At 39.7% G+C, this 10,249-nt stretch overlaps 1 protein-coding gene across 1 annotated transcript in view; it reads right to left on the bottom strand.

Annotated features, from left to right (window-relative positions):
* NCOA4 (nuclear receptor coactivator 4) overlaps positions 1 to 1,605 on the bottom strand; it is a 26,073-nt gene extending 24,468 nt beyond the window's left edge. The window contains exon 1 of the mRNA XM_045283666.1: positions 1,529 to 1,605. The gene's annotated coding sequence lies outside the window, so the exon portion shown is untranslated. The remainder of the gene's footprint in view (positions 1 to 1,528) is intronic.
* Between the last annotated feature and the right edge of the window lie 8,644 nt (positions 1,606 to 10,249).

The raw sequence follows: 10,249 nt of genomic DNA, 5'->3' as shown, positions 1-10,249 counted from the left end.
AAAAAAATGGGGGGCGGGGGGGAGGGGGAGGGAAGCAGGAAAGCATGAGGTAATTTGAAAAAAGCCTTTCAAGTAAAATAAATCTCTTCCCACCTTTAAGATTCACACCTTCTGTTCCCTTCATACTCAATGTACTTTCCAATTTTGAAATGCCTATGTGCTCAAATGTATTAGACAGGCTTATTTAAACTTAAACTTTAAACCTTTGGGATTTTTCATAGAGACCCATGGGGAAAATAAATAAAACATAAGGAAAATCAATATACTAGGCTTTACAGAGTCTCATCTACTTAACAAATGTGCAAAACAGCAAATTTTCATTAGACTACCCAGTAATATGTCTAAATAAAAAATAAAAACAACAAAAAAAAACCCGTTGCCAACAAATTGACTCCGACTCATAGTGACCTACAGGACAGAGCAGAACTCCCCCTGTGGGTTTCCGAGATTTCAATTTTGAGTAGAAACCCTCTTTCTCCCATGGAGCTGCTGGTGGGTTCAAACTGCTGAACAACCGGTGCAGTTTATTATTTGAATCTTCTTCTAGAGGAAGGCCCACTGTGGTATCTTAGTTAAAGGGATGTCACACTAGGTCCAGGGTAAGATGAGTCCACTGTAACTACTCAGAAAGCAACTCAAGAATCCCAACATCCATATTTCCAAATTACCAAAGGAGTAGTGGAAGCCAACTCAAAGCTCACTACCATAGTCAATTCCGACACACAGCGATCGAACAAAGGAGCTGCCGCTGCAAGTTTCCAGTAATAAAAATAAAAAACCTTACTCACTATGCCACCAGGGTTGTGATCTAACGAAAGGCAATTAATTACATATAAAGAACTTTACCCTGATTTCAAATAACACAAATGGTGCAGTCAAATCTACTCCAGCACCCTAGATTACAGATATTCTTAATCAAATCACTCAGTTTATAGACACACAGCACTTAGATTACTTTATGTGATTACTGTTGTACCCACCACAAAAATTTAGGATTAGGTTAAGACTTTGTTCTTTTTTTTTTTTTAATCTAGGTATCACTAACACTTGACACGTACTACGCATTAAAAATTGTTCTTGGAGGCATAAATCAATGAGCACGCCTTGCTTTTCCTCATCTGTAAAACGGCGATCATTAAACTACCTCTCAGGATTGTTGAACAATTACACATGACGGTATGTAACGCTGGGTGGGCCACGTAACGAGCCCAGGAAACCTCGCTTTTTGCTTGTCCTCCGAGCAAGGTACGAAATGTGCTTTCTGACCGCCCCAGCCCCAAAGCCCGGGCCAGTCCCAAAGGCCAGTCTGGAGGCCGGGGTCAGTGGAATCGTGGAGCTGTCACACCAGCGCCGGGGCCGGCCTGCAGACTGTCAGTGCGTCCCCGGGCCCAGAACACCGAGGGCAGGCTGACAAGGGGCCAGGCCCCGGCCCGGAGGGTGGATATCACAACGCCCCCGCCCCAGGATGGGCCCGAAACCGGAGAGCAGAAGGGAGGGAGCCCGCCCAGCCGGCCACTCGCAGACTTACCGGCTCCGAGGTGTAGCTCCAAAAGAACTGAGAAGACCTTGGATGGACGAACACTTGACCTTACGCGAGGGAAGAGCGCAAAGGCTGAGTTCTCGCGAGAATACGTCCTTCTTTCCACGCCTCTTTCCTATGCTAGACTGTCATCAATTACCTGCGGAGGGACGCAGAAAGCCCGTGATCGCCCTCTAGAGGGTACAGAATGCAAGCGCACTGCGTTTGGTTGGTTGGCGAGTGTCCTTTGACCACTCGTGAATAAAACAAATCAAATTAATAGACATTTATTGAAAGCAGAGATAATCATCTTAAGTGATTTTCTCACACCAAATATCCTCAAGAAGTACATATTGACCCTTAACTTCCAGATATAAAAATAAATGTTAGAACTCAGATTCCAACCAACATCAAAGGATATACGGGTTTGCATTTACCACCCCATAGCTCATAGCCCATCCTCCCCACTGCAACTGTATCCATATTTAAATGTTGTTTATTTATTTGTGACCACATGTTAAATGGAACCCAATACTCAGTGTCAACCGTTCCCCAAATTATCCAGCAAGGCAAAGGATCATAAATGTTATATTTGCAAAGGAAATAATTATGATTATGTAGTGTTTCATGAACCCTACAAGAGTGACGCAGAGACAAGGCAACCTCAGCAGAACTGTTACTGGAATTAGGTTTTTGTCTCTACAGAAGTCTTTCTTCCTACTGTTCTAGCCTTCAATGAAAGTGGTGCATGAAAGTCTCTGATTATCAGTCATCTATTTCACTCTTCGATTTTCTAGAGTTGATTAATGTATTTTGATGCCTTCTCATTGGGTGCATATATATTTATTATGGTTATGTCCTCTTATTAAGCTGACCCTTTAATCACTATAGGACATCCTTCTTTGTCTCTTTTCCTGGATTTTGCCCTAACATCTATTTTATTAGAAATTAATATCACCACTCTTGCTGTCCTGCTCTCTTTTTGATTGCCATTAGCTTGATACATTTTTCCCATGCTTTGATGTTTAGTCTTTTTGTCTTTGTGTCTAAGGAACATCACTTATAGGCAGCATATTGATGGGTCTTGTTTTCTGATCCACTATGCTTTTGACTGGCACATTAAACCCATTTACATTCAGTGAAATTACTGATGGATATCAATTTATTGGTGTCATTTGGTTGTGTGCTTCTTTGTGGTTCTTCTGGTTTCATTTTGCCATGTGATCTTCTGGGCAGAGTTATTTTTGTTTGTGGGTTTGTTAGGTAGCTAGGGACAGAACTAGGGGTTGTTCCTCTACATGCCAAAGCCTCCTTCCCCCATAACAGGTAGCTGGAAGCTGCTTAAGGCTGAGGACGTGCACACATTCAGGTCTTTGAGACATAAAGCCAGTAAACCTGGGTGGAACCCCATCCAGGTCAGGTGGGCTTAATTCAGCCAAAGGGGCTCACCAGTCATCTAGTCATCGACCACAAGGGGTCCCTGAGAAGCCCGAAGTGTTTCTCTCTGGCTCTTTCCCAGCAGGCTGTGTCTCCTCTTTTCCAGCTCCTCTTTTCTGGGTCTCTTTTCCAGAGGTTTCCACATGTGGGTGTCTCTGGCCTCGGGTTTCCACATGTGGGTGTCAAGAGCCCAGAGAGAGCCTATGTAAAACCTGAAACTGCTTCTATCCTTTATAAAACTCACTTGAATCACAAACCAGACTTCTGCGTGAATTATTTCTCTGAGAAGCCCACGAGAGACCTAACGTTTCCATGTATTTTATTAATTTATCCTGAAGTTTAAAACAAATCTGTTCTATCTTGAAATATACTTAACATCTCCATTTGAAAGTTCTGTAACTACAATGTTCCCTCTATTTAGTTTGAAATCATTTTCATTACAAATTGTTATCCTTTGGGGAAGGGAGAGGGAAAAAAGGAGCTGATACCAAGGGCTCAATTAGAAAGAAAATGTTTTGGAAATGTTGATGGCAACATATGTACAAGTGTGCTTGATACAATTGATGTATAGATTGTTATAACAGCTGTAAGAGCTCCCCAGTAAAATGATTTATTTTAAAAAATTGATAACAATGAGGGCAACGAACAAGTGTGCTTTACACAATTGACATATGTATGGATTGTGATAAGAGTTGTATGAGCCCCCAATAAAATGATTTAAAAAACTGGTATCCTTGTTCCCTCTTTTCAGACTTGTAGACTTCTTTTACTTGGATGCTTCTATATCTTGTTTGACATCCGGATAGATTTATTTTGTGTGTTGATCTTAGATTGTTAACTATTGTTGCTGGTTCTCTGTCCAAAGAATTTCCCTTAGAATTTTTGTAAGTTTGGTATAGTTTTTGCATAGTCCTTTAACTTATGTTTCTTTGGAAATGTCCTAATTTTATAGGCATATTTGAGGAACAATTTGCTGAGTACATGATTCTTAGTTTGCATTCTTTTTCTTTCAGAATTTTATATACGGTACGTCATCCCATTGCCTCACTGCCTGCATGATTTTGCTGTGATAACAGAATTTAATTTTATTGGTTCCCATTGTAGATAACTTTTCACTTTCCTGAACTGATCTCAGGATTCTTTCCTTGTCTTTGGTTTTCAACATTTGATTATGATATGTTCTGGTGAAATTATTTTGGGGTCTATCCTGTTTAGCTCATTCAGCTTCTTGAATGCACATCTTCCCTTCTTTTATAATGTGAGGGAAGCTTTCCTCCAACAACTCTGTAATGGCTAGGGATTATGTCAAGGAGACACTCCTGGCTAGGGATGGGGGCAAACCTATCTATCTAGTTTCAGCCTGATGATACCTCCTTGATATCATAAGCCTTTTGTATAAGAGCAAGATGAACAGAGATGGTCTCTCTTTCTCTCTACCCGTCTGCTTTCCTGCTTGTTGGAACTCTTCTTGCCTTGAGAGGTGGCCCCATGTGGGGCATCTGACCATGAGAGCAGCTGTGTTCCCAGCTATCTAGGATCCCTGTGACTGCAACCACCAGCCTGCTTCCCAGTTAACCTTTCTATAGTACCAGCATTTAATACTGGAGTCTGAAGAGGGACTTATGGACTAGCATCAAACTTATGAACTTGAGTTGGGTTGGGATGTTTTCGTAATACTTTTCGTAATTACTTCTTTTTTTTTTTTAATTTTAAAAACCAGTTGTATTTTTAAAGCATATCAAAGAACAATCCAAATATAAAATTGAAAAACATCTCATGTACAAAAGCATTGAGAAGAATAAAATACTGAGGAATACATTTAACAAAAGAAGTGCAAAATGTGTACACAGAAACTGTTAACACACATTGGAAGAAATTAAACTCAAACTCAAAACTCACTACCATGGAGTCAATTCTGACTCGTGGTGATCCTATAGGACAGGGCAGAACTGCCCCTTATAATGACTTCTTGATACAAAGCTCTTCTTTTTCCCCCCCAAAGTTCTTCCTTTTTTAAAAAAAAATAATTTTATTGGGGCCTTGTACCATTCTTATCACAATCCATACATCCATCCATTGTGTCAAGCACATTTGTACATTTGTTGCCATCATCATTCTCAAAATATTTGCTTTCTACTTGAGCCCTGGTATCAGCTCCTCATTTTTCCCTCCCTCCCCACTGCCCCCTCCCTCACGAACCCTTCATAATTTATAAATTATTATTATTTTGTCTTATCTCCAAAGTTCTTTCTTAAACATATATGAGTGTGACTGAATTGTTTCTCTCGACAACTTGGTCTAACACAAACTTACAATTTTCTCAAGGCTTTTTGTTGTTTCTTTCTACTTTGGAAATCTGATCACATGTAGCTTATTCTTCTTGATGGTGTCCTGCATAATTATTAGGCTTTTATCTGATTTTGTTTGTTTGTTTATATGCGTATACTTTTTATTGTTCCTATAGCAGATTAATATGGAAAAATGTATCTTCAAGCTCTGTAATTCAGCTCTTCATTAATTCAGTTATACTTTTTTGTTCTTTCAATATATATACATTTTTGAAATATTAGTAATAATTTTTGGTAAAATTTGATTTTTAGTTTGTTTTTGTGTGATTTATATTTGTATTTATTTTGCCATTGTGTTCTTGTAGTGGTTTCCTGAAATCTCTTAAATTTTTTCTGTGTTTTCTTTGATTTCATCTGTAGCTTTCCTGATTTTTCTTTCAATCCATTCAACGTGCCCCTGGATTTATTTCTCTAGACAACCTGGCCTAATACACTACTTTGAAACCCTAAAAGAAAAGGAAAAACTTGATTGGCATAGTAGTTACTGTAAAGACGAACTGAGGCACAGGGCGAGTGAGAGGTAAAGTGAGGCACAGCTGACAGGACAAAGAGAGAGCAGAAACAGAAATAGCTTTACTAGTCGGGAGCTCCTGGGCTAATACCCATCGTCTAGCAAGTAGCCCAGGGGAGTCGCGGGGCCCTGTTTGGGGTCTGGGGTTTTTAAAGGAAAGCGGGGAGAGGGAGGTCCCTGCTGCAACAGCAAGGTTTATGGTCCAGGATGTCAGCAGTGAGGTTTATGGTCCATGATGTCAGCAGTGAGGTTTATGGCCTAGGAGGTCAGCCGTAAGGTTTATGGCTCAGGATGCAGTTTATCAGCTCTGGCAAGTAGGGTGTCCGGTTAGGTTATCAGGGAGCCAGGCATCCCTGGCGCTGTTTTTTTGGTTTCCTCATCCCAGGGGGCAACTGCTGACCTCCAGGGATAGGCAGGGAAGCAGGGGCTTCGGCCTGCTTTAGCTGAGCCCAGTCAGTTACCATGATGGGCTCTACCATGACGATTGTGGAGAAAATTAAATATCCAGCTTCCTCTGAAGCGTTACAGTTGTGTGGAGCGCAGTGAGGGAGTGAATTAAAGAGATGTGATATTGAGAAGGGCAAGAAGATGTTTATCCAGAAGTGTGTCCAATGCCACATTGTGAAAAAGGGATGCAAACCCAAGACTGGGCCAAATCTACATGATTTATTGGGGCAAAAGACCTGTCACACCCCTGGATTCAATTACCTGGATGCCAATAAGAGTAAAGATGTTACCTGGGGAGAGGACATGCTGTTGAAGTATTGAAGAATCCCAAGAATTACATCCCTGGAATAAAAATATCCTTGCTGGCATTAAGAAGGGAGGAAGGACAGACTTGATAGCTTATCTCAAGCAAGCTACTAATGAGAAATAGTTGACCCTTGCCTTATTTATTATAAAATAAGAATGAATTGTGACTTTTTTTTACATGTACTGTATTTAAGTTGATCTCATATACCAGACATCAGATCACAAGAAGCACACGAGCTTGTGATCCAGAGGTGACAATGACAAAATGAGAATATGATGCGGAGAAAAGCATCAGAGCAAAAATTAAGAACACCCACTTTGTGGAGCGCCGAGTGCATGGTGGGAGAGCAGAACCCATCATCAGAAGAGCTTGTCAGGCGGAGCCACTAGCAGAGCTGCTCGAGCCGGCAAATCTCTAGCAGCCTTGCTATTAGGCAGAGACCATCGCAATCTTGATTATACTGGATCAAATTTAATACTTGGCCAGTTAATCACCCTATAGACACGAACTGAATCTGTTCTGGATCCAAGTATCCCTTACTGGTTCCATGATGGAAATTTCTTCCCTACCTTTTGGAATGTTGGTTGTTGTTGTTTTTTTCCTTAAGAATTATTTGTACTTGTGTCTGTATACTGTTATGTTTTTAACCTTACCACTTTAGAGTGATTTTGTTTTAGTTTTCTGTTGGGTCTCCCAGCTGTGAAGCACATGAGGAGTAGATGCATAATAATAATAACTGATACAAAGGGATGTAGGGAAAACTGGGGTGGGAGTAGGGAAAGAAAGGGGATTTAGGGAGTAAATAATGAAGGTGGAAGGGGGGGGGCACTAGAATGGATTGTGACCGCTCAACTCATTTTAAAGGCAATTTAACCAAAAAATGAGGAGCTGATACCAAGGGGTCAAGTATAAAGCAAATGTTTTGAGAATGATGGGGGCAACAAATGTACAAATGTGCCTGACACAATGGATGGACGGATGGATTGTAATAATAGTTGTATGAGCCGCCAATAAAATATTGGGGGGAAAAAAAGGAAAATAAATAAATAAAGGCAATATAACCAGGGGTGAGGGAATCTTCTAAAATTGATGTGGTGATAATTTTACAATTCTCCTTGATATGATTGAACTACTGGATTATTTGATATGTAAATTATGTGCCAATAAAACTCTGGAGGGGAAAAAAAGAAATTTCTGACAAGTATTATCACTGCTTTTCTGATAAGGTATGATTGAACTGAGGCTAGCTTGGATTAGTAATGTTGACTTTTTCACAAAGATGGTATATGTCGTCCCACAACATACAGATTGGTTTATTTAGATGTATATTATATGATTATATGAATTATTTGAATACTAGGCAGCAGTCTCTTCAAGCTCCAGGGAACAAAGCAAGACTTACCCATTTCAATTTGTATTCATGAGCCTGTTTAAATGCAAGGGTGAAAAATAAGGTAAAATGGTCCTTTTATCTTTTTGTTCTTAACTGTGTTAATCTAATTAAAAGTTTCTGTCAAAAATATTGTCTTCTAATTAAAAAAGCAAACATTTGTGTGGTTTGTGTATGATATCAAATAAAGTTGTTTAAAAAAACCCACTTTACTGGGAGCTCTTACAGATAGCATAACATTCCATAGTTCAATCACATCAAGCATTATTGTACAATTGCTTCCGTTTCAAAACATTTTATTTTTTCTTGAACTCCTTGATATCAGCTCCCCTTTATCCTACCCACCAGGAACCTTTTTTTTTTTTTGCTGTATCTTACAGTCATCAGTGCTATCAGTTACCCTTTCCTCCCCTCCCCACCCCCCCTCTTCCCAAACCCTCAGGGAACCATTGCTCTTGTTATTATTTATGAAGGGTGACCTATCTTGGGTTTCATGTATCAAAAATATTAGTTTTACAAATGAACATATGCAAGTCTAACATGATTAACAAGGTAAAACAAATAAAAACCATAATAGTAAGGGGAGGAAATATTGAAGAACTAGAGCAGAGGTTCTCAACCTTCCTAATGCTGTGACCCTTTAATACAGTTCCTCATGTTGTGGTGACCCCCAACCATAAAATTATTTTCTTTTTTCTTTTTCATAAAATTATTTTCATTGCTACTTCATAACTAATTGTGCTACTGTTATGAATTGTAATGTAAATATCTGATATGCAGGATGTGTTTTCATTATTACAAATTGAACATAATTAAAGCATAGTGACTAATCACAAAAACAATATGGAATTATATATTGTGAAATATTTATTTCTAAGTACAAATAAAGGAAATTTGTCTTGAAGCATGGTATAGCATGGGTAACAGTCTTAATATAACAACAGTAAGCTACATTGCTACATTTTGCAACAATGTGTGTAAAAAGCCAACCTCAGTGCAAAGGTTGAGATAGCTTCTTTCTCACCAGATCAGAAATTCTTGGGAGCCAGTCTTTGCAAGAGCACAACGATGATCATCTTCCACAACAAGTCTACTTCTGTATTCAGACTTGATAACCAACAAGCTGGAAAACCCTGTTTCACAAAGATATGATGTTGGAAATGGAAGAAGAAGGCGCAACACAGTCTCAGACAGAACAGGATATGACTGCAAACACTTGATCCAGAATTTTGTAAGTGTCATTGTAGAGAAATCAGTTCTCACAGTATCACTGTGAATAAGTTCAATGAACTCCTCTTCTGCTCTCAGGAACAGCTTCAACTTTGACTGTGAATGGGTTTCTGTGAATGGGAAGTAGCTGCTTTTAACAGAGCAACTGCTTTCTACACAGTAGCTGCTCTCTACACAAATGTGTCATTGGTCTGCATAAGTACATTATGACACCAACCCTGTCACATACACCTGTAGTATGGGATGTATGTGATGGGGTTGGCACAATGGTGTCATCACGCTAGGTAGGTACACATATGTGGGCGTATCTGCATGTGGATAGACCCTCCTGGAGATGGGATAGAGGAGCCATGTCTCAGTTCCTAAGACCATCAGAAATATATGTTTTCCGATTGTCTTAAGCGACCCCCGTGAAAGGGTCGTTTGACCCACCAAAGGGGTTGTGACCCATAGGTTGAGAACCGTTGAGCTAGAGGATACTTACGTGGTTCATCAGTGCTATACTGTACCTTGGATTTATCATCCCTTCTGAGAAGGACTGTCCAATTATCTTACATGTGGGTTTGGGTCTCCCCGACATCAATTTGGTTGCTTGTTTTTGAACTTCTGATACCTTTTCCCTTCAACACTCATGATCACACATGCTGGTGTGCTTCTTCCATGTGGGCTTTGTTGCTTCCCTGCTTGATGGCTGCTTGTTTAAACTACACAAGCCTTTAAGCTTTCTTTACCACATTTCCATACATATACACCCATTTTATCTTCAGTGTTCACATAGGGAGGTGAGTAACATGGTGCCACATTATTAGAGCAAACCATTCCTTTTTAATTTAATTTTATTTTTTTAATTGTCAATGACAGAGTTTTTATTTTTATTTTATTTAATCATTTTATTAGGGGCTCGTACAACTCTTTTCACAATCCATACACACATCATTTGTGTCCAGCACATGCGTACATATGTTGTCATCATCATTCTCAAAACACCTGATTTCTACTCGAGCTCTTGGTATCAGCTCCTCATTTTTCCCTTCCTTCCCGCTCCCCTCTCTCCCTGAAC

Source organism: Echinops telfairi, unplaced genomic scaffold, assembly GCF_000313985.2.
Source record: "Echinops telfairi isolate 266 unplaced genomic scaffold, ASM31398v2 ScPeMD7_7465;HRSCAF=8503, whole genome shotgun sequence".
Taxonomy (NCBI): domain Eukaryota; kingdom Metazoa; phylum Chordata; class Mammalia; order Afrosoricida; family Tenrecidae; genus Echinops; species Echinops telfairi.
Note: the sequence above shows the minus strand (reverse complement) of the source record. Positions and strands in the feature narration are given on the sequence as shown.